Source organism: Xenopus laevis, chromosome 1L (genome assembly GCF_017654675.1).
Source record: "Xenopus laevis strain J_2021 chromosome 1L, Xenopus_laevis_v10.1, whole genome shotgun sequence".
NCBI classification, from domain to species: Eukaryota; Metazoa; Chordata; class Amphibia; order Anura; family Pipidae; genus Xenopus; species Xenopus laevis.
Genome location: NC_054371.1, coordinates 208,546,991 through 208,571,093, shown reverse-complemented (window position 1 = coordinate 208,571,093; position 24,103 = coordinate 208,546,991). Strand labels below are relative to the sequence as shown.

General features: G+C 43.1%; 1 protein-coding gene and 6 non-coding genes across 8 annotated transcripts in view; all 7 read right to left on the bottom strand.

Moving 5' to 3' along the window:
* The window catches only part of LOC108718341 (sodium-coupled neutral amino acid transporter 9), a 77,298-nt gene that overhangs the window by 40,792 nt on the left and 12,403 nt on the right, over nucleotides 1-24,103 (bottom strand). The gene's annotated exons all lie outside the window — the stretch shown is intronic.
* On the bottom strand, nucleotides 8,559-8,722 carry LOC121392964. The gene has a single exon (XR_005962957.1). It is a non-coding gene; the product is annotated as a U1 spliceosomal RNA (small nuclear RNA).
* Nucleotides 10,058-10,221, bottom strand: LOC121392961. Its single transcript, XR_005962951.1, has one exon. It is a non-coding gene; the product is annotated as a U1 spliceosomal RNA (small nuclear RNA).
* LOC121392963 lies at nucleotides 10,904-11,067 on the bottom strand. Its single transcript, XR_005962955.1, has one exon. It is a non-coding gene; the product is annotated as a U1 spliceosomal RNA (small nuclear RNA).
* On the bottom strand, nucleotides 16,947-17,110 carry LOC121392959. The gene has a single exon (XR_005962949.1). It is a non-coding gene; the product is annotated as a U1 spliceosomal RNA (small nuclear RNA).
* LOC121392965 lies at nucleotides 19,023-19,186 on the bottom strand. Its single transcript, XR_005962961.1, has one exon. It is a non-coding gene; the product is annotated as a U1 spliceosomal RNA (small nuclear RNA).
* On the bottom strand, nucleotides 19,832-19,995 carry LOC121392958. Its single transcript, XR_005962947.1, has one exon. It is a non-coding gene; the product is annotated as a U1 spliceosomal RNA (small nuclear RNA).

The window sequence follows — 24,103 nt, the reverse complement described above, 5'->3', positions numbered from 1 at the left end:
GATAGGCTGTGCAAAATAAAAAATGTTTCTAATATAGTTAGTTAGCCAAAAATGTAATATACAAAGGCTGGAGTGAACAGATGTCTAATAAAACAGCCAGAATCCAACTTCCTGCTTTTCAGCTCTATAACTCTGAGTTAGTCAGCGACTTGAAGGGGGGCCACATGGTACATTTCTGTTCAGTGAGTTTGTAATTGATCCTCAGCATTCAGCTCAGATTCAAAAGCAACAGGTATGACCCATGTGGCCACCCCTCAAGTCTCTGATTGGTTACTGCCTGGTAGCCAGGGTAACCTGTCAGTGTAAACCAAGAGAGCTGAAAAACAGGAAGTTGGGTTCTGACTGACAAATTATACATCCAGTCACTCCAGCCTTTATACATTACATTTTTGGCTAACTAACTATATTATAAACATTTTTTATTTTGCACAGCCTATTTACCCAGTTTTTATTTTTACACTGAACAATTCCTTTAAAGGCATTAACTGAATCAGCATCACAACATCACCCGGCAGTGCATTCCACAACCTCACTGTCTTGACTGTGAAGAATCCCCTACGTTGCTTCAAATGAAAGTTCTTTTCTTCTAGTCTAAAGGGGTGGCCTCTGGTACGGTGATCCACTTTATGGGTAAAAAGGTCCCCTGCTATTTGTCTATAATGTCCTCTAATATACTTGTAAAGTGTAATCATGTCCCCTCGCAAGCGCCTTTTTTCCCAGAGAAAACAACCCCAACCTTGAAAGTCTACCCTCATAATTTAAGTCTTCCCTCCCTCTAACCAATTTAGTTGCACTTAGTCTCTGCACTCTCTCCAGCTCATTTATATCCCTCTTAAAGGGGAAGGAAACCTCCTCGGCGCTAACCCCCCACCCCCCCTCCCGTGTATTGCCCCCCCTCCCTCCTCCCCCCTGGCCTACCCCTCCCGCTGGGCAAATGCCCCTAACTTGTTACCCTTCTGCGCAGGTCCAGTCCAGGGAGTTCACAGACGACATCTTCTTCCACGCGATCTTCTTCCTCCTTTGACCGGCGTTTTGGCGCATGCGCAGTAGGAGCATTTCGCCGGTACGGATCTACTGCGCATGCGCCAAAAGTCACGCGCATGCGCAGTAGATCGTACCGGCGAAACGATCCTACTGCGCATGCGCCGGTCAAAGCAGGAAGAAGATCGCGTGGAAGAAGATGTCGTCTGTGAACTCCCTGGACTGGACCTGCGCAGAAGGGTAAGTAACAAGTTAGGGGCATTTGCCCAGCGGGAGGGGTAGGCCAGGGGGGAGGAGGGAGGGGGGGCAATACACGGGAGGGGGGAGGGGGGTTAGCGCCGACGAGGTTTCCTTCCCCTTTAAGGACTGGAGTCCAAAACTGCACTGCATGCTCCAGATGAGGCCTTACCAGGGATCTATAAAGAGGCATAATTATGTTTTCATCCCTTGAGTTAATACCTTTTATGCAAAACAGAACTTTATTTGCTTTAGTAGCCACAGAATGACACTGCCCAGAATTAGACAACTTGTTATCTACAAAAAACCCTAGATACTTCTCATTTAAGGAAACTCCCAATACACTGCAATTTAGTGTATAACTTGCATTTATATTATTTTTGCCAAAGTGCATAACCTGCATTTATCAACATTAAACCTAATTTTCCAGTTTGCTGCCCAGTTCTCCAACTTAGACAAATCACTCTGCAAAGTGGCAGCATCCTGCATGGAACCTATAGTTCTGCACAATTTAGTATCATCTGCAAAAATAGAAAGTCCAGTATCTTATCCTTTAATAACCCTTCAAAAAGCTTTCCTACTACTGATATCAGACTAACTGGCCTATAATTGTGAGGCCGAGAATGGGATCCTTTTTTGAATAGAGGCACCACATTAGCAACTCGCCAGTTTCTCTGCACTATGCCAGATCTCATTAAAGCCTGAAAAATTAAGTAAAGAGGTTTGGCAATCACAGAGCTAAGCTCGCCAAGTACCCTGGGATGAATACCATCTGGCCCCGGACCTTTGTTTATCTTAACATGTTGTAGTCTCTTTTGAATTTCCTCATGTGTGAACCATGCATCATTAGTTGTATTACTAGAATTGGGACTATTAAGAAGGAAACTTTCAATAACTGGTTCCTCATTTGTGTAGACAGAAGAAAAATATAAATTCGGAATCTGCGCTTTTAATTTGTTTTCATCAACCAGCTGACCCCCCCCTCTGAAACTAATGGTCCCACCCCTTCCATTTTTTTTTTCTATTAACATATTTAAAAAATAATTTTGGATTCTTTTTACGGCTTGCTGCAATATCCTTTTCCATATCAATTTTAGCTTGCCTTATAGCTTCTTTGCATGATTTATTGGCCTCCTTGTACATTATAAATGATTTGGTTGTCCCAGCTAACTTGAAAGCCTTAAAAGCATGCCTTTTCTTACCCACCTCACCACCAACACTTCTATTGAACCAAAAAGATTTTGCTTTGCAACGTTGTTCCTTGCTTACAAGGGGAATATACTGACATGTATATTTATTAAGCAGCATTTTAGAGACTTCCCATTTTTGTTCCGTGTTTAACCCTGTGAAAAGCATTTCCCACTTAATATGTTGCAGAGATGCCCTTATACTGTCAAAGTTTACACATCTGAAATTTAGTGTTTTTGTTACTTCTGTTGTCTAGCCAAGCAGCTGCTTCATCTGGGTTTTATGCCAGTCTACCACTCTAAGCCTGCTAGGATACAACATGCTGTATTGTAGGCCCTTTTCTCTGAGTCTCCTGCGAATGTCTGTGAAGGTTCGCCATTTCTTTTGCAACTCTGCAGTAAAATCTGGATAAAACTGGTATGGCGTTTTGGTATTTAACTTCCCCTTTGCTTCTGGCTGCTGATACAATGGCATCGCAGTCCCTGTAATTTAGGAGCCACATGATGAGTGGCCTTGGGTAGCTCTAGGGACAGTTTTTCTTACTGGAATACGATGAGCCCTTTCCACCACATATGCTGTGTAAAGTTCAACAGGGGTAAGCAAGTCCTTTAGGAGACCCTCTATGAAGGTGGTAGGGTTTTGGCCTTCTACTCCTTCTGGGAGTCCAAGTATTCGGACATTATTGCGTCACATACGATTCTCAGTGTCCTCAGCCTGTTGCGCAACTTGGCGTTGGAGATCTTGTACCGCTGTTTGGTTGTGGTGTGCAACATCTTCCACCTCACCCGCCGTCGCTCTGCCTTTGATATGCGATCTCGGAACTTATCCATATCCCCTCTCAGCAGGGAGATGACGGTTTGCAGTTCCAGCTTGAGGTCATCCATTTTCAGGGACAGTGTCGCTTTTGCCTCTCGCTGATCGCTGATTCCGGCGATATAGCCGAGAGGTGCGGCTGGTCTGGATTAGGTTTGTTGGCTTTTTGAGGTTGCATGTCTGCACCAGCGGTGTCTGCGGCTTGCTCCGAAATGGCATTGTCACACTTACGAGTTTGTCTCTTATCTTGCGGACCCAACTCGCGTTTTGGTTCGTCAACGTGCCCTGGTTGTCAGAACAATGTAATTTCTCCTACCGCACAACTGTAGTTCACCAATCCTGCAACTGGTGGCGCGTTTCTTCCGTTGACCCGGCCGGGTCCCTTAACAACTTAAGTGTATAGAAAACAGATCCGCACACACACACTGGTTAATGTAGTCGGGGAGTATCCCCTTTTATTTTGCCACCAAACATTCATATGACTGCATTAACCAGTGTGTGTGCGGATCCGTTTTCTATACACACTGGTTGTCATAAGAGCACCACTGACACCTGTCCAACTCGCAGGACCTCTCCAGATCAATATATCAGACAAGATATGTGCTCAGGATTCTTGCAGGAACAGAGCTTCAACTAAACATGTTTAGTCTCGTGTCCTACATAGCCACACACCCCAAATTCTATATTTTATATCTAATATTGAAATTTAAAGTTTCATATTTCACCTTCTCACGCCTCCCTACAGCAGGTCTGCAAACTATTCTAATTTGATTCATTAGCTCAGGAGGGCCAAGACTTTGTTACCCTGGGATCTACTCTTGACACCTGGCCTCCATCAGGAGATCTACCTTGATAAAAATAGTGTGCTCTCCTAAGGCAGAAGAGTGCAGACTTGCCTGTATTGTGCAATTTAATGTACAAATACCCCTTCCCTCCCTCCCTTCCTTCCACGCCGCTCTTCATCTGCCTTCCATCTCTCCCTTCTGTGCTGCTTCTCATCTGCCTTCCCTCTCTCCCTTCCATGCTGCTCCTCTTGTTTGCCTTCCCTGTCTCCCTTCCGTGCCGCTCCTCTTGTCTGCCTTCTCTCCCTCCCGTGCTGCTCCTCTTGTTTGCCTTCCCTCCCTGTCTTCCGTGCTGCTCCTCTTGTCTGCCTACCCTCCCTGCCATGCTGCTCCTCTTGTATGCCCATCCTTCCGTGCTGCTCCTCGTCTGCCTTCCCTCTCTCCTTTCAGTGCTGCTCCTCTTGTCTGCCGTCCCTGCGTGCCGCTCCTCTTGTCTGCCTTCCCTGCGTGCCGCTCCTCTTGTCTGCCTTCCCTGCGTGCCGCTCCTCTTGTCTGCCTTCCCTGCGTGCCGCTCCTCTTGTCTGCCTTCCTCCCTTCCATGGCGCTCCTCTTGTCTGCCTTCCCTCTCTCCCTTCCATGCCAATCATCTTGTCTGGCTTCCCTTCTGTGCCGCTTGTCTGCCTTCCCTCTCCGCCTTCTGTGCTGCTCCTCCTCTGCCCTTCCTCCCTTCCGTGCTGCTCGTCTGCCTTCCCGCTCTCCCTTCCGTGCCACTCCTTGTCTGCATTCCCTCCCTTCTGTGTCGCTCCTCGTCTGCCTTCCCGCTCTCCATTCCGTGTTACTCCTCGTCTGCCCTTACTCCCTTTCGTGCTGTTTCTCTTCTGCCTGTCTGCCCGTCCTCCCTCCCTTACGTTTGTGCTGCTCCTCCTCTTTAGCCCCGCACGCCTTCCCTTCATGCTGCTGCTCTTCCTCCTCTTTAGCCCACCTGCTCTCCTTCCCTTCATGCTGCTCTCCAGCCCAGCCCAGCCAAGCCAGCCCCACCAAAGCCGGGCCCCAGGTCGCGGTCTACCAGGAACATTACCGCAATATACTGGCAGGCCGAGATAGACGTCCTGGGGACTACTGCATTAGCGGATACATTTCTTATCTTTGCCCCTGCGGAGCATAACCTCTGAGTTTAATTAATGCCATATATGTTATTTTTAGTATTTTAGAACATGGCAAATTCTTATGTTATCCAATTAACATAAGAATTGTGACCCCCAACCAGTGGTGCATGAGTAGCATGTTGTTCATTACCCCCTGGAATGTTGCTCTCTGTGGCCTCAAAGCCAGTGCTTACTTTTAAATTCCAGTCTTGGAGGCATGTTTTGGTTGCATAAAAACTAAGTGTACTGCAAAGTAGAGGCTGCTAGTCCACATAGGGGCTAACAGTGTATCCAAATTCAAAATGTGTTATTGTTCCTAGAAACAAAATTGCTTCTACCAGAACCTCCCTCATAGAAGCTCTTAAATCGGATTAGATTATTTGCAGTGTTTGTATCTAAAGTGATTAGGAGTTGGAGTCAGTACATTTTTGGCGACTCCAGATACCCAAATTTCAAGAGTCAAGTCAAGAGTAAGTTTATTGTAATTTCATCCATATACGTTTGTACAGTACACAGTGAAATGAAACAACGTTCCTCTAGGACCATTGTGCTACACAACACAACATATATGTACCAGACAACAGACAAAAAGTGCAAGTGCAAAAATATGCAACTCCTGCAAGACAGGACAGCACAGTGCAGGGACAAGACAGTGCACACTCAGCAGATGTAATATGTTAAGTAAATAATGCTAAACGTCAGACATGATGGGTGTATCATTGTGACATGACAGTAGCAAGAACAGTATCCAATGGCTATTCATCCATACAATGGCATACAGTGGCTGTGTAATGTTGTGGTATATAGTAAGGTCAGATGGAGTGTGTGTATGAGAGAGATCTGTCCGGTCCCTGAGTATTCAGGAGCCTTATGGCTTGGGGGAAGAAACTGTTACACAGTCTGGTAGTGAGGGCCTCATGCTTCGGTACCTTTTTCCAGATGGCAGGAGTGTGAAAAATGAGTGTGAGGGGTGTGTTGGATCAGCCACAATGCTGGTGGATTTACGGATGCAGCAAGTGGTGTAAATATCCGTGACAGAAGGAAGAGAGACATCTATGACCTTCTCTGCTGTCTTCACTAGTGCAATTCCCAGCCCAGACAGTGATAGAGCTGCTCAGGATGCTCTCGATAGTCCTTCTGTAGAAGGTTTTGAGTATGGATGGTGGGAGATGGGATTTCCTCAGCTTGTGCAGGAAGTAGAGGCGCCGTTGATGTACAGTGGCAGGTGGTCACTCCTAGTCTTCCTTAAGTCAACAACCATCTCCTTTGTCTTGTCTACATTGAGAGACAGGTTGTTGGCTCTGCACCAGTCTGTTAACCGCTACACCTCCTCTCTGTATGGTGACTCATCATTATTGCTGATGAGACCCACCACGGTCGTGTCATCAGCGAACTTTATGATGTGATTTGTGTGGTGCGTGGCTGCACAGTAGAGGACTAAGCAAACAGCCTTGAGGGGCTCCGGTGCTCAGTGTGGAGGTTCTGGAGATGATGTTTCCAATCCTGACTGACTGAGGTCTGTTGGTTAGGAAGTCCAGAACCCAACTGCAGAGGGAGGTGTTCAGTCCAAGCAGGCTCAGCTTTTCTATCAGATGCGGAGGAATGATAGTGTTGAATGCTGAGCTGAAGTCTATGAACAGCATTCGAACGTAGGTGTCTTTTTTTGTCCAGATGAGAGAGGACCAGATGGAGGGTGGTGGCTATTGCATCGTCTGTTGAGCGATTTTGACGGTATGCGAACTGTAGGGGGTCCAGTGCTGGTAGCAAATTCCACATGCTGATGGAATTTAGGGAGCACTGACCTGAGATTTGCATGGTTAAAATCTCCAGCGATGATAATCAGTACATCTGGGTGAGTGTTTTGTATGTCTGTGATAGCGCTGTACAGCTCCCAGAGTGCATCTTTGGTGTTCACGCTGGGAGGAATGTAAACTCCAATAATAGGAATGGAGGCAATCTCACGGGGTAAATTAAAGGGTCTGCACTTCACAACAACAAACTCCACCAGCGGTGAGCAGTGGCTGGACACAAGCACAGAGTTCCTGCACCATTTTGTGTTGATGTAAACACACAGACCACCACCGCGATTCTTACCACTCAGAGCAGCGACTGTAAGCTTGAACTACGACTAGCCCATCCAGCTGAATGGCGGCATCCGGGACTCTTTCGCTGAGCCATGTCTCCGTGAATACAAATATGCAGCAGTCTCTGAATTCACGATGGGTAGTTTGCTGGAGTCTAATGTAGTCCATTTTATTTTCTATTGAGCAGACGTAAGACAGTAGTATGGATGGGAGAGCGGGTCGGCTGGGGTTAGTTCTTAGCCTAGCAAGGACTCCAGCTCGCTTTCCCCGTCCTTGTACACCGTTTGCGAGTGCTTCACCTCCCGTCATTGACCCCAGGCGAGACTGCAGTCAGAAGATCCGGCTCCCGAAGTAGGCCAAGATCCCGTAGTGCAGGGATCCCCCAACCTTTACAACCCGTGAGCAACATTCAGAAGTAAAAGCAGTTGGGGAGCAACACTAGCATGAAATATGTTCCTGGGCTGCCAAATAAGGGCTGTGATTGGCCATTTGGTAGCCCCTATATGGATTGTAAACCTACCTTGAGGCTCTGTTTGGCAGTGCACCTGGTTTTTATACAACTAAAACTTTCCTCCAAGCCAGGAATTCAAAAATAAGCACCTGCTTTGAGGCCACTGAGAGCAACATCCAAGGGGTTGGAGAGCAACATGTTGCTAACAAGCTGCTGGTTGGGGATCACTGCCGTAGTGTGTGCAATAAGCCATCCTTTATCATAACATATGCATGATTGCTGTACCGAAGGAGTGTCTGGCGATTATAGGTCTGACCTGGACCTTAGTTGTTCCGACGTCCATAGCTTCACAAAAAACAAAGTAAAAAAGCACAAAAAACACAAAAAAAGTAAGCACCTTTGTGATCCGGAGAGGTCGCTGCAATCTACTGTCGTGCCATCTTGCCCCACGTCACCCGGCCAGCAGTCTGCCCTGCAGTTCAGGCCCAAGCTCGGTCCCAAGTACCTCTACTACTCGCATCCCCATTGAGGAGGTAGGCCCTGTTTTGTTCTCCGGCTCTGTGTGTGCTTGAGAGCCAGTTTTTCCTCCTTTAGGCAGACTCAAGACTCCACAGCTCTGCCTATAACAGATCTTTTTTAGCAGATGGCTCAGCTCTCACTGGATCATTTGTCAAGAAGCCTGAGAGACAATTCATTGGCAGCTACCAAGGCAACCCTATTAGCAAGGGGCGAACATTTCTGTAGCAAGACCCATGGCTTTGCCAAAGTAAAAAGGTCATACACAGCATCATAGTGTACTATTGAGATAATACATCATCTTTAGCACACTAGTACAATCAGTACAAATGACCACAAATTCTGTTATTCAACACACAATCAGGGGAAAGCGCGAACGCAGTCCCCCACTACCAGAAATTATGCAGTCGAGTTTCCCGCATTTGGGGAAATCGCAGGGGTCAGCACAGCCGGAGTGCAATGGATGAGCCTCGCCCTGGGAGAACCACCTTCATGATCATGGTATCTCCCCTGCCAGGTAAGTATGAGTTGTACATTGCATGACCACCACCCCTACATAGACACATCTCTATAAGCATTTGGAGACTTTCTGTTTTCAAACCAAACACATTGCAAAGAAAAAGTATTCAAAACTGCACTCTATAAAAACAAAAAAGGAAGGCTTGTCCTAGATACTCAAGGCTGAATAGTAGCAAATGTGGAAAGTTTTAGAAATGACTTAACATCCCATGGTTCATTGCAGCAACTAGATTTACATACTTTGACGTCATCCCTGCATAGTTAGACTATTTGCAACTGCTGCACACTCACTGATTAGCATATGAAAGAGAGAATGGATGTGTGTCGCTGTCTCTTTAAGAGAGCTTCAAGCCAGTTTAACATGATATTTTATGGGAATTAAAAACAAACACTGCTTTCAATTGCAATTATATTTAAAAATAACTTTAAAAATATTAAAAATGCGAGAATGTATTGGAAAGATTCTTTTAACTATTTCTTTGGAATAAGGTTTTTGGATGGAGGTCCACTTTTAGTATACAATATCACAAATAGTCATTACGATTCTAGGCAGCTATTTTTGCAGGTTCTAAAATTGTTTATTTGACACCCATTGGGCAACTCAGATCATGGGGGACTTGGGGTCCTTTCATTATGTAAATAAAGTTTTTGGGTGGAGATCCCCTTTACATACAAGTTATATCAGTGCCTATAAGGTATTACAAGTTAATGCCGCCAATTGCATAAAGAAACATAAGTTGCTCTGCCTGAGGTCTAGGTGCACAAGCCTAGACTCCTGGCTCAGCTATAGCATGCCCGCAGCTTGTACAGAGAGGCTGAAAGCCAAAAAGAAAGAGAACAGCCATTGCACCCAGAAAAAATAAGTCATTCATAGGCCCCCCATTCAGTTGTGCAATTAATCACATTTAGGGCATCAGGAAAAATAAAGGCAATTTGTTTACTAAATGTAAAATGGTAAAGTATTTTGGGAAATGTAATTAACAATTAAACAAATTCAAAGTGAAACAATGCATCACAAATTCTGATAATCTTCTTAACTTCTTTGTTTTGGTTCGTGTTTGTTACTTTGTTCACCAGTAACATCCATCTTAAGAAACATTTTCTTTTATATTCATGTCCATCGCTTACAGAATATTTGTCCCCTGTAACAATTTTTGTTTTATTTCTTTGAACACAAACAAGATCAAAGACCAGACTGACCGTGCCATGGCTGCTTTCAGGGCAGGCTCATTTCACATGATCAGACATAAAATTACAATCTCAAAATAAATATAAACTATTATTTAGTTAGTAGAAAACAGATAGTATGAGCAATTATAGCTGTTCTTTAACAACGAGTATCAGGGGAAAGCGCGAACGCAGTCCCCCACTACCAGAAATTATGCAGTCGACTTTCCCGCATTTGGGGAAATCGCAGGGGTCAGCACACCCGGAGTGCAATGGATGAGCCTCACCCTGGGAGAACCACCTTCATGATCATGGTATCTCCCCTGCCAGGTAAGTATGAGTTGTGCTGGGAAAACCGACACCAGCATCTTGGACACACCCCTGTTAACATAGTGTGACTTTTTTAGGCAAGCCACACACACACACACACACAAGTAATTCAAATAAAGATCAACCCCACTTTTGAAAGTCACATATAGGAACACAAACCCTATCACACGGTTTACTTAATAGAAAAATGTATAAATTATATTTAAAATGAGAATTGTTTGATGAATTCAGCTGAGAACTTAGCAGGTTGAGGAGATCGCTTGAGATCCTTATTTGCATATGCAATCATGTGACCATAACAGGCTGAAGCTGGTACTCCAAGTACACTCAAAAAAAAAAAAATAGTGTAGAATGAAGACGCGAGCAATTGTGTTACTTTTTAATCCCACAAATGAACAAGAATATAGGTCAAGGATTCTCAGTTAAATTGGTTTCTGACATTTTACAACCACAGCCACATGAAACTGAAAAGGCAGTTGAGTTCCCGTTTTAGCAGACCACACGCACAAAAACCCTCATTTGCATACAGAAGCACGTGACCATAAGCAGCAGAAACTTAATTGGAAAGAAGGTTGTACAATACGAATCAATACCACATATAACACGTATTGCTCTTACAAGAGTGTAACCATCTCATACAACAACTAAGCATCACAGCCATAGACAACTCTATTATTAAACATCAATAATCAGGGGAAAGCGCGAACGCAGTCCCCCACTACCAGAAATTATGCAGTCGAGTTTCCCGCATTTGGGGAAATCGCAGGGGTCAGCACAGCCGGAGTGCAATGGATGAGCCTCGCCCTGGGAGAACCACCTTCATGATCATGGTATCTCCCCTGCCAGGTAAGTATGAGTTGAGAAAGAAATTTTCACCCCCGCTATATGGATATACCCCTATTAGCATACGGAGACTTTACTTTTCATAACTTTACATGATTTAAAACAAAGTTACTCTAAAATGCTGCTGTGAGCTTAAAGGGGAAAAATTTTACAAAATCTTCAATCTGAAGAAATAATAAATGGGGAAAATGTACAAGGTCCAGAACTCCCACCGTACTTTGCCACAAGTAAATTTGCATATAGTGATGTCACGTTTGCACAAAGTCAGCTGAAGAGGCGCACAACACTCATTAACGTGTGAAAGGGAGCGTGGCGATTGATAATACGACCCCTTATCACACCGATTTTACAATAAAGGTGTGGATTATGGTTCTGCAGCAAACATCTCATATTGAGGAGGAAAATGATAATTATTCAAGACTATCACTGGATAAATCACAGCCTGCTTAAAGAATAGTCCATCAGGGACAAAAAAAAATCCCCTCCCCTTTCCCCATCCTTCCTTCTCGTGTCTGTCTTTTTTCACTTTGTTTTCAAGACATAAAATATAATTTTCAATTGTTTTATATTTTCTATTTTTGACCATTTTTCTAATATTGAAGTTTAAAGGGGTTGTGCACCTTTGAATTTTAGTATGATGGAGAGTGACATTCTGCAATTGGCTTTACATTTTTTTTTATTATTAGTTTTTTTTAATTGTTTAGCTTTTTGTGCAGCAGCTCTTCAGTTTGCCATTAAGCAACCTTGTTGCTTGTGTCCAGTTTGCCCTAGCAACCATGCATTAATTTGAATAAAGGACTAGTATATGAATAGGTGAGTGCCTGAATCTAAAGATGAGTAATAATAAATATGTAGCCTTACAAAGTGTTTGCTTTTAAGTTGGGGTCATGTGAAAGCTGGAAACAGATAAAAAGGCAAATACTAAAATAAAAAAAAATAAAAAACCAAAGAAAAACCCAAAACTATATAAAAAAAAATAATGCAGACGAATTAAAAAGTTGTTTAGAATATTTCATATTTCCACCACTGGTGGATAAATTGTATCTTTTACCTGCTAAGAGTCTTCTATGACTTTCATTAGGCAGCTGTTATATCTAATACAATTGTTGCCGACTGCTGAGAAATGTATCAAAACTAATGTTACAAATTATACCAGTTTAGAGTGTGCTCCTGGATTGCTGGAATGAGAAAATGAAAAAGAGAACGAATGTCCTTCCTTTTAGAAAAAAACATAGGTAACAATTGATAAAAACAGTTTCTTTCTGGTGAACTATCTGAAAACTGAACCAAGTGTTCAAAAATATTTGGAAAGTGAACAACTCCTTTAAAGTACGGTTTTAACAAGAAGAGGCAGACACAGGGTCTGGTTTTATAATTATTATATCTCTGCAAATCTCCCCTCCCACACTTCTCTTTGTTGGTAAAATGCAGTAAATTTGACTATGTAAGACCATTTATTTATTAACCAATTGCAGGAAAGTTTTAAGCAGACCTACAGTTTAATCATCATTTATTGATATAGAACCAGCAAGTTATATAGTTCTACATTCATTTATAACAAACTGGGGTCTTAGAATAATTACAATATGCACACTGAGAGGTTACAAAAAAATGCAAACATAAGCATTGTATATACTTGTACAATCCGAATGGTTGTGGCAGGGAATTGCAATGGCTCAGAGTCAGGAATGGAATAAAGTAATGAAATGAGGAGATGAGACGGACAGAAGCAGAGTTTAGGTTACGTAAATGAGCGTTTTTTTAAATCAAATTTCAGATATAAAGGGCAGTTACATGGAGATCGAAAACATACAAACTCTCCACGAAAAACCTTCCCGCCAGCTAGAATCTAAATCGCCGGCGGGATGGCACTCAGAGCTTCATTTTCCAAAGTTTACTTTAGATTAAACCAGGTGGGAAAGCTTTTCGGGGAGATTAGTCGCTGGGCGACTAAATCTCCCTGAATCTTAGCGAGTGCCATTACCCTAAATCTGACCATACAATTAGGGGCCTATTTAAGATTGCTCAAGCTTTCGGGGAACCCTAAGTGAGTTAATGAACTCATGCTGCGTTTCAGAGTCGATAACCTTGTCAATCTTTGTTTTTCATCACAAGTGTTGATCTGCACTAAAAAGTGCCCATATACACAAAAGCAGACATTTTTGGGCGGACCTCCGCAGGCAAGCAGAAGCTGCATTTTTAAGTGCAAGATCAATGGATAAATATGATAACTTGCATGTAAACTAGGTGGTCTTTTCTGTTTCAGTATGATTCCATAAATATGAATAATCATTTATCAGACTGACATATGGATTCGATCAAAGCTGAATTGGATCAAATTCTATATATTTTTTTTTAATGTTTTTATTTAAAATTTTTCAAAACAAACATATAGTTGTATGCACAACACTCCATTGAAATACATATAGGATAGAAGGTGTGAAAAGTAGAGGGGAAGGAATAGTCACTTTTAAGTTCCTTGGGACTGTTTGTGTCAGAGTTTAATATCCAGAGTAGTCAAATGTCTATAAATTTGTCCTGACATCACCGGGCTATATAAGCTTCTTTTATAAAATGGTAAAGCTGCGTTGATCAGTGCTTTCCATGCCGCTATGGTAGGTGCAGCCGGTCTATTCCATTTAAGTAAGATACTTTTTTTGACACAATATAAGAGTCTGGAGAAACACTCTGCTTTCCTTGGAGAAGACAATCCCCCAGTAATGCAGCTGTTGGGGTAGGTTCAATTGGCAGTACCAAAAACTTTAGAAATGAAGGCAAAAACTTGTATCCAATAGTCCTGGATCTCAGCACAAGACCACGTCATGTGGTACCGATTTCCAGGGCCTCTTCCGCATCTGGGACAGTTTTTTAATCTATCTGGATTTAAAGAGTTGAGTCTTTCAGGAGCCGCTCGTCTGCCTTCCCTCCCTGCCTTGCTTCCGCGCTGCTGCTCGTCTGCCTTCCTTCCTTGCTGCTCCTTTTGTCTGCCTTCCCTCCCTTCCATGCCGCTCCTCTTGTCTGCCTTCCCTCCCTTCTATGCCGCTCCTCTTGTCCGCCTTCCCTCTCTTCCTTCTGTGCTGCTTGTCTGCCTTCCCTCCCTTCCTTCCGTGCCGCTCCGCTTGTCTGCCTTCCATCTCTCCCTTCAGTGCCGCTCCTCTGGTCTGCCTTCCCTTCCTTCCGTGCTGCTCCTCTTGTCTGCCATCCCTTCCACGCTACTCCTCGTCTGCCTTCCCTCCCTTCCATGCCGTTCCGCTTGTCTGCCTTCCCTCCCTTCCATGCCGTTCCGCTTGTCTGCCTTCCCTCTCTCCCTTCCACGCTGCTCCTCTTGTCTGCCTTCCCTCCCTTCCATGCCGCTCTGCTTGTCTGCCTTCCTGCTTTCTCCCTTCAGTGCCGCTCCTCTTGTCTGCCTTCCCTCCCTTCCGTGCCGCTCTGCTTGTCTGCCTTCCATCTCTCCCTTCAGTGCCCTCCTCTGGTCTGCCTTCCCTCCCTTCTGTGCTGCTCCTCGTCTGCCTTCACTCCCTCCCGTGCCGCTTGTCTGCCTTCCATCTCTACCTTCAGTGCCGCTCCTCTGGTCCGCCTTCCCTCCCTTCCGTGCTGCTCCTCTTGTCTGCCTTCACTCCCTCCCGTGCCTCTCCGCTTGTCTGCCTTCCCTCTCTCCCTTCAACGCTGCTCCTCTTGTCTGCCTTTCCTCCCTTCCATGCCGCTCTGCTTGTCTGCCTTCCCTCTCTCTCCCTTCAGTGCCGCTCCTATTGTCTGCCTTACCTCTCTCCTGTGCCACTCCTCTTGTCTGCCTTCCCTCTCTCCTGTGCCACTCCTCTTGTCTGCCTTCCCTCCCTTCCTTGCTGCTCCTTGTCTGCCTTCCCTCCCTTCCTTGCTGCTCCTCGTCTGCCTTCCCTCCCTTCCTTGCTGCTCCTCGTCTGCCTTCCCTCCCTTCCTTGCTGCTCCTCGTCTGCCTTCCCTCCCATCCTTGCCACTCCTCGTCTGCCTTCCCTCTCTCCCTTCCGTGCCGCTCATCTTGCCTGCCTTCCCTTCCATGCCGCTCCTCGTCTGTCTTCCCTCTCTCCTTTCCGTGACGCTCCTCATCTGCCTTCCTTCTCTCCCTTCCGTGCCACTCCTCTCGTCTGCCTTTCCTCTTTCCCTTCCTTGCTACTCCTTGTCTGCCTTTCCTCACTTCCTTCTGTGCTGCTCCTCTTCTGTCTCCCCATCCTCCCTCCGTTCGTGCTGCTTCTCTTCTGCATGTCTGCCCGTCCTCCCTCCCGTTTGTGCTGCTGATCCTCTTTAGCCCCGCCCACCTTCCCTTTGTGCTGCTGCTCCTCCTACTCTTCTTTAGCCCACCTGCTCTCCTTCCCTTCCTGCTGCTCTCCAGCCCAGCCAGCCCTCCCAACACCAGGCCCCAGGTCACAGTCTACCAGGAACATTACCGAAATCTACTGGTAGACAGCGATCAACCTCCTGGGCACCCCTGCATTAGCTGATACATTTCTTATCTTTGCCCCTGCTGAGCATAACCTCTGAGTTTAATTAATGCCATATAACAAAGTAGCTGCTAACATTTCACAGATGCTGCTGAGAAATGTATCAACTAATGTAGCAAATTGTAACAGTTCAGAGACTACACCTGGATTACTGAGCTGCCAGACAAACAACAGAAACAGGAACATTCAGGTTTCAATTTCATGTTTAAAAAAACATAGAATATCAACTGAAAAGGTTTTTTAAACACTTTTGTTCTGTTGGTTTCAGGCAATACAGCAGAAATAAGCAAAGTACTTTGTAGCAGTAGAAAGAAAAAAAATAATATAAAAATGTAACAATTAAAAGGGTACTTAACCTTTAAGTAAACTTTAAGTATGTTATAACCTGGCCAATTCTTGTGTTAAATTATTTGCCGCCTTCTTCAGCCACTTTCCATCTTTCAAATAGGAAGGGGGGGGGGTCATTAACCACATGAAAGAACTATTGTTCTTCAATTTTATGGTTTAATTATCTACATTACTATTCAGGCCCTTTTCTATTCATATACCAGTCTTTCATTCAAACCACTACTTGGTTGCTAGGGTAATTTGGACAAAAGCAACCAGATAGCTGCTGAAATTACAAACACTGAAGAGCTGATGAACAAAAAACCATATAAATTAGAAACCACAAATAATCCAGAATCCCAAAATCCAGAACCAATGCTAGGATCCCTGATCTCGGCTCATGCTTCCGCCTTTAACAGCCGCCTTTCACCTTGGGAGGAGCCCTCGTCTAATCAGATGCCGCCAGGTCTTATAAAGAGAGGAGCCAAGCTAAGGGTTGTGGACGAGCAGAGGGGCACAATTGTTATGCAAAAGTATTTTTGGGCAGAAGGTCACAGACAGAAAGCGTACTCAAATCAGGCTGGGTTGATGCAGGCAGAAAACGAGCAGAGTCAAACATGCAGGGGTCAGAGCCGGGAGATCAATCAAGAATGGTCAGGACAGGCATGGGTCGGAGCACAGAAATCAGATTAATCAGGCAGGCAGGCGTCACAACAAGAATCAGATACAAGATAGATACAAAATAGCACCCAAGAAACTCACAGGAGATAACCTATAATGGGCAATGAGTAAATACAAATTGTCACTTTAAATCCTCTTGAATTTCACGACAATGTGAAAGCGCCTGTAAATAGAGAAGATGAACGCCACGCACGCACTAAGTTACCGGCACACAGAAGAAGAGGAGCTGCGTGGCGGCCTTCCCCGCTGCACCACTAGACCACCAGGGTGAGTTGTTACAACCCATGGCTTTGCCAAAGTGAAAGGTCATACACAGCATCAAGTGTACTATTGACATACTACCTCATCTTTAACACACTCGAAGAATAAGTATATATGACCACAAATTCTGTTATTCAACACACAATCAGGGGAAAGCGCGAACGCAGTCCCCCACTACCAGAAATTATGCAGTCGAGTTTCCCGCATTTGGGGAAATCGCAGGGGTCAACACACCCGGAGTGCAATGGATGAGCCTCGCCCTGGGAGAACCACCTTCATGATCATGGTATCTCCCCTGCCAGGTAAGTATGAGTTGTACATAGCATGACCACCACCCCTACATAGACACATCTCTATATGCATTTGGAGACCGTTTTCAAACCAAAAACATTGCAAAGAAAAAGTATTCAAAACTGCACTCTATAAAAACAGGAGAGGAAGGCTTGTCCTAGATATTTAGGCTGAATAGTAGCAAATGTGGAAAGTTTTAGAAATGACTTAACATCCCATGGTTCATTGCAGCAACTAGATTTACATACGTTGACGTCATCCCTGCACAGTCAACCAGACTATTTGCAACCGCTGCACACTCACTGATTAGCATATGAAAGAGAGAATGGATGTGTGGCGCACTGGCATATTTACTTGAATTACTTAGACAGGGCTTTATACTTTTTGAAATTGGCCTCAGGTGTGCATCCACAACCCCCCCATATTTATGTATTTGCCGGAAGCTTTGGCTAAGCTCATGTGGTTATTGCACCCTCATACCCACCCCTTTATATTTTTGGTGGTCCCCCTCACTTGTTGTGCCTTGGTTTGTGCAATCGCTCTCTCTTAAAAGCCATAAATGCTAGCGGCATGGGAGGATCTAGCCGTGAAAAAACCAACGTCCCATTAGACACTTCTCTATGTACACACACACTTATTGTCTTTCATTTAGTTCTTCTTTACACTCTTTCATTCTATGCTTTCTTACATACATACTCCCAAATACACATACACTTTCCCTTATCACTACCATACACACCTTCACATTTCACTTACACATGTATACACACTATTGTGCACTGCACATATCACTCTACTTTGTTTTTAATTACAACACCTGACTTCTACTTTTCTAAAATGGGCGTTGGTTAAGGCAGTCTCTCCCTCTTAAAAGCCGCTCAGCAGTTGGCGGGGGAGGATCTAGCACAAGAGTTTGAAACCAAAGCACAGGAGATGTTTACATAAAGAATTGTTACTACAGAGAGGTAATATACCTTTTTTACTATGACTAAAGATAAATAAGTTAGGGACCACCATGTGGGGTTTTACCTTGACGTGGTATGGTGGCTCATCAATATTATGATCATAACTTTGTAACAAAAAAAACCCTGTTTCAAAATTACATGCACTGGCATATTTACTTGAATTACTTAGACAGGGCTTTATACTTTTTGAAATTGGCCTCAGGTGTGCATCCACAACCCCCCATATCAAGTAATATCAGTGCCTATAAGGTTTTACAAGTTAATGCCGCCAATTGCATAAAGAAACATACATTGTTCTGCCTTAGGTCTAGGTGCACAAGCCCTAGACTAAATAATTTAAAAAAATCTTTATGGACAAAAATGGAGTCACCAAACAGGATTACTGGCTCAGCTATAGCATGCCCGCAGCTTGTACAGAGAGGCTGAAAGACGAAGAAAAAGAGAACAGCCATTGCATCCAGAAAAAGCAACAGTCATTCATAGGCCCCCCATCCAGTTGTGTAATTAATCACATTTAGGGCATCAGAAAAAATAAAGGCAATTTGTTCACTTCTGAAATGTAAAATGGTATTTTAGGTTATTGTAATTTTAATACAAAATTAACAATTCAATGGGAAACAATGCATCACAAATTCTGATAAGCTTCTTAACTTTTGTTTTCTACCCACTGAGTTAGTTCTTGTTTATTACTCTGTTCACCAGTAACATCCATCTCAAGAAACATTTTCTTTTATATTCCTGACCATCACTTGCAGATTATTTGTTCCGTGTAACAATTTTGGTTTTATTTCTTTGAAGACAAACCAGATCAGAGACCAGACTGACCATGCAATGGCTGCTTTCAGGGCAGGCTCATTTCAAGTGATCAGACATCAAATTACAATCTCTAAATAAATATAAAAAATTATTAATTAGTTCATAGAAAACAGATAAGAGCAATTATAGCTGTTCTTTAACAACGAATATCAGGGGAAAGCGCGAACGCAGTCCCCCACTACCAGAAATTATGCAGTCGACTTTCCCGCATTTGGGGAAATCGCAGGGGTCAGCACACCCGGAGTGCAATGGATGAGCCTCGCCCTGGGAGAACCACCTTCATGATCATGGTATCTCCCCTGCCAGGTAAGTATGAGTTGTGCTGGGAAAACCGACAACAGCATCTTGGACACACCCCTGTTAACATAGTGTGACTTTTTCCGGCAAGCCACTCAAGTAATTCAGATGAATATCAACCCCACTTTTAAAAGTCACATATAGGAAAACAAACCCTTTCACATTTACCTAATAGAAAAATGGACAAATTATACTTAAAATGCGAATTGTTTGATGAATTCAGCTGAGACTTTAGCAGGTTGAGGAGATTGCATGAGATCCTTATTTGCATATGCAATCATGTGACCATAACAGGCTGAAGCTGGTACGCCATGTACACAAAAAAAATGGGTGGGGAATGAAGACGCGAGCCCTGCAATTGTGTTACTTTTTAATCCCACAAATGAACAAGAATATAGGTCAAGGATTCTCAGTTAAATTAATTTCTGACGTTTTACAGGCACATGAAACTGAAAAGGCAGTTGAGTTCCCGTTTTAGCAGACTACGTGCAAGAAAACCCTAATTTGCATACAGAAGCACGTGACCATAAGCAGCAGAAAGAAGGTTGTACAGTACGAATCAATACCACATATAACACGTATTGCTCTTACAGAAGTGTAACCATCACATACAGCTAATATACATTAAAGCCTAGACAAATCTATTATTCAACATCATATATCAGGGGAAAGCGCGAACGCAGTCCCCCACTACCAGAAATTATGCAGTCGAGTTTCCCGCATTTGGGGAAATCGCAGGGGTCAGCACACCCGGAGTGCAATGGATGAGCCTCGCCCTGGGAGAACCACCTTCGTGATCATGGTATCTCCCCTGCCAGGTAAGTATGAGTTGAAAAAGAAATTTTCATCCCCCGCTACATGGATACACCCCTATGAGCATATGGAGACTTTACTTTTCATAACTGAACATGATATGAAACAAAGTTACTCAAAAAAATCTCTTTGCTTTTAAAGGGGAAACCTTGTAAAAAAGAGGTTCAATCTGAAAGAATAATAAATGGAGAAAATGTACAAGGTCCAGAACTCCCACAGTACTTTGCCACAAGTAAATCTGCATATAGTGACGTCACGTTTGCACACAATCAGCTGAAGAGGCGCACAACACTCTAACGTATGAAAGGGAGCGTGGAAATTGATAGTACGACCCCTTGTCACAAACTGATTTTACTAAACAAGGTGCTGTTTGTGGTTCTGCAGCAATCATCTCATATTGAGGAGAAAAATGATAATTATTCAGGACGATCACAGCCTGCTTAAAGACTAGTCCATCAGGCACAGCCCTGAGGAAGATCAGGAAAAAAAATCCCCTCCCCTTCCCCCATCCTTCCTTCTATGTGTCTTTTTTCACTTTGTTTTCTAGACATAAAATATATTTTCAATTGTTTAATTTCTTTAACCATTTTTCTAATATTGATGTTTAAAGGGGTTGTGCACCTTTGACTTTTAGTATGATGTAGAGAGTAATGTAGAGAATGATGTAGAGTGTGGAACTTTGGTTGAAAGCCGGGTTCGGACAGCAGCTCTGTCTCCAGCCAGGTGTCGGTGGAGAGCATTCGCTTCTGCATAACCAGCTTCTCCACTAAATCACCCCTGACCCCAACCCCGTTTCTCCTGCTCCCCGACCCCCGGTTTTGCTGCTCTCAGGTTTGGGGAGATCATTTCTCTTGCTCAGACCTCATTGTGCCCTTCAATATAAATAGAAAGCGGGAATATTACATCGATTTAAAAAAAAGAAAAGAAGGGAAGGCTGGAGAGTGGCTGCTGTGTGTTACTCAGGAGCTAACGAGCTGTTCTGTTGGGCCAAGGAAGGGTTAACAGTGCAGTATCTTTTGCAGGAGAAGCCCCACAAGTGCAACCCGTGCGGAAAGGCTTTCAACCGTAGTTCCACGCTGAACACGCACACCCGGATCCACGCCGGCTACAAGCCATTGATGTGTGTGAATTCTGCGGCAAGGGTTTCCACTGAAAGGTACGGTGTCACCTTAGGTGTGTGTGAGTTGAGTTCATTGCCGTTTCACTGGCTCCATTTGCCAGAGACTCTGGAGTAATGGCACTTGAGATTTGGGAAGGCACATCCCTACAGTGAGGGGCAGCTTTATTGGGTAATGGCTGCCGTTTCCTACTGTGCCTTTAAGTGGTGGCGGGGCAGGCGAGCTTGGGCAATAGCGGAATGGTAGTAGTAGGCTGGGTGTTTGCAGGCTTGGCGCTTGCCTGTGTTCACGGAGGATTGACAGCCTCCCATCAAAACAGCAGTAACATGGAAAGTGGAAGCTGAAGGATCCAGCAGCAGATAGCCAGGGAGGAGAAATCGAGCGCCGCTCCATGGATCGTCTCCCTGTCCCCTTTTCTGAAGAGGAGCAGAAGTGGAGATTTGGTAAGTTATTTCTTAATAAAGACTTTGCGATTTTAAAGTATAATTTGTCTTGGTGGTTTTTTTTTTCGTTCTATACTAACAAATTAAAAAATGTTTTTTTTTTTAATTCAAATCTGCTTTTATTGTAAAATATATGCAAAAATAAACAGAGAAAAGGAAAAAAAAAGAGGTAATTACAAGGTATTTGTTGCAAGAACAAACAGTAAAAGTTACATGTAGAATGTTACAAAGCACTATCAAAGCTAGTTCCCAACCGCCTAGGTAAACTCCCTCACTACGTGCTTAAGGGGATGTGAACATGAGTGTGGGTGGACATGGAGATCTGATGGATAGTCCAGGGTTCCCAAATCTTAATGAATCTAGTTCTCCTGTCAGTATCGGATTCTGACATTACTTCCATTGTTAAAAAATGTTTTTGATGTCACTGGTCCTTTAATACATTCGTTGATACATTTCTTATCTTTGTCCCTTCTGACGTAATCTTTGCATTTCATTTAGAGCAGCTGTTATATCTAATACAGTGGTTGCTAAAATTGCAGAGAAATGTATCAAATCTAATGTTGCAAATGATAAAAGTTTACAGTGTGCACCTGGATTGCTGAACTGAGAGAAAGAATATCGGAATGCCCGTCCTTTTAGAAAAACAGTAAATAAAAAAACAGATAGGTAGCAATTAATAAAACCGTTCTTACTGGTGAACCTGATCTGAAAACAACTGAACTTAAGTGTTCAAAAATATTTGGAAGGTGTTCAAAAATATTTGGAAGGTGAACAACTCATTTAAAGAGCTGTTTTAACAAGAAGAGGCAAACACAGGGCCGGGTTTTATAATTATTATATCTCTGCAAATCTTTCAGCTTTAAATGTGTTTCCCCCACCCCCACACTTCTCTTTTTTAGTAAAATGCAGGAAATTTTGCTTTATAAAACCATTTTTTTAATAACCAATAGCAGGAAACAGTTTTTTTAGCACACTGGCAAAGGTTAATCACCCTTTATTGATATAGGGGTATGAAAAACCCCTCTTAATTCTTTGGAGTTTTGTTTATCATTGGCTGAGCTTTGAAAGTAGCAACTTCCTTTTAATATATAACATGCCTTATGGAAGTAGTATTTCAGCAGTGAAGTTTATTGTATTAACAGAAAATATGCAATATGAATCATAACAAAATTAGACAGGTGCATACATTTGGGCACCCCAACAGAGATATTACATCAATACTTAGTTGAGCCTCCTTTTACAAATGTAACAGCCTCTAGACGCCTCCTATAGCCTTTGATGAGTGTCTGGACCAAACAAAATCTCTCCGTTAAATTTGATGGCTGCCGAGCATGGAAAACCTGCTTCAAATCATCCCATAGATTTTCCATGATATTCAAATCGGGGGAGTGTGACGGCCATTCCAGAATATTGTACTTCTCCTTCTCCCTCTGCATAAATACCTTTGTAGATTTACAAGTGTGTTTAGGGTCATTGTCTTGTTGGAATATCCAACCCCTGTGTAACTTCAACTTTGTGACTGATGATTGAACATTATCCTGAAGAAGAAGTTGCCTCACAAGAAAACTTTGGCCGACTTCAGAAAATGGAGCGTTCAGAGTGCCATCCCGCCAGTGATTTACATTCTAGCCAAGGGGAAGGCAGTTCAGGGAGATTAGGCGCCCTGAAGAAGAGAAGATTCCCTGGGCGACTAATGTTCCTGAATTGGAGCGTGTCTCTGCCCTAAGAGTGAAGTGCTGCCATTGAGCAACTTTGTAGCACCTTTGATGTTGTTCCAATATTGTCCCACTATGTATTCATTTATAAAATGCCAGCCAAACAGCAGGAAATTATCCTGCTGGAACACACAACACCACAATTCAAAATACAATCAGATGGTACTGCAGGTTGGTAATTAACAATAAGGTAACCAAAGGTCGATTATAACATTTAAATGGTTCTCTCCATCAACTCCCCAACACTTTCTACATTTTAACATGGCTCGTAAATATATAAAGCAGTGGACCTCTGGTATAAGGCATCTCTCACACATTTGTATCACTACAGACATTGAACATGTCGCGTCAGAAAATCTATTCTTTAGAAAACTTTTAAGGCTTTTGCAATTTCCCACTTAGTGCAATTCAATAAAGCAATTCTTAATTTTTTAAGTATTTGTTTTTCACTTTAATTACCATGGTTCGTCCCAGTAAAAATATATGCTGGGTGAAAAAATAAATCATAAAATGATTTTATTTTGTGCATTTCATACATCTGACGTTTCGGCCCACATTAGGGCCTTTTTAAAGATCCTTGGAAAAAGGCCCTAATGTGGCCGAAACGTTGTATGTATGATAAGCAAATACATTTAATTAACCACAGAAGTGGAGTGATGGACTTTTGACCCTGGATTTATCCAGAGAAGTCTGGATCCGAGTGTGGCTGCTTAGTATTGAATACATATATATATTATATATATATATATATATATATATATATATATATATATATATATATATATATATATATATATATATATATATATATATATATATATATATATATATATATATATATATAC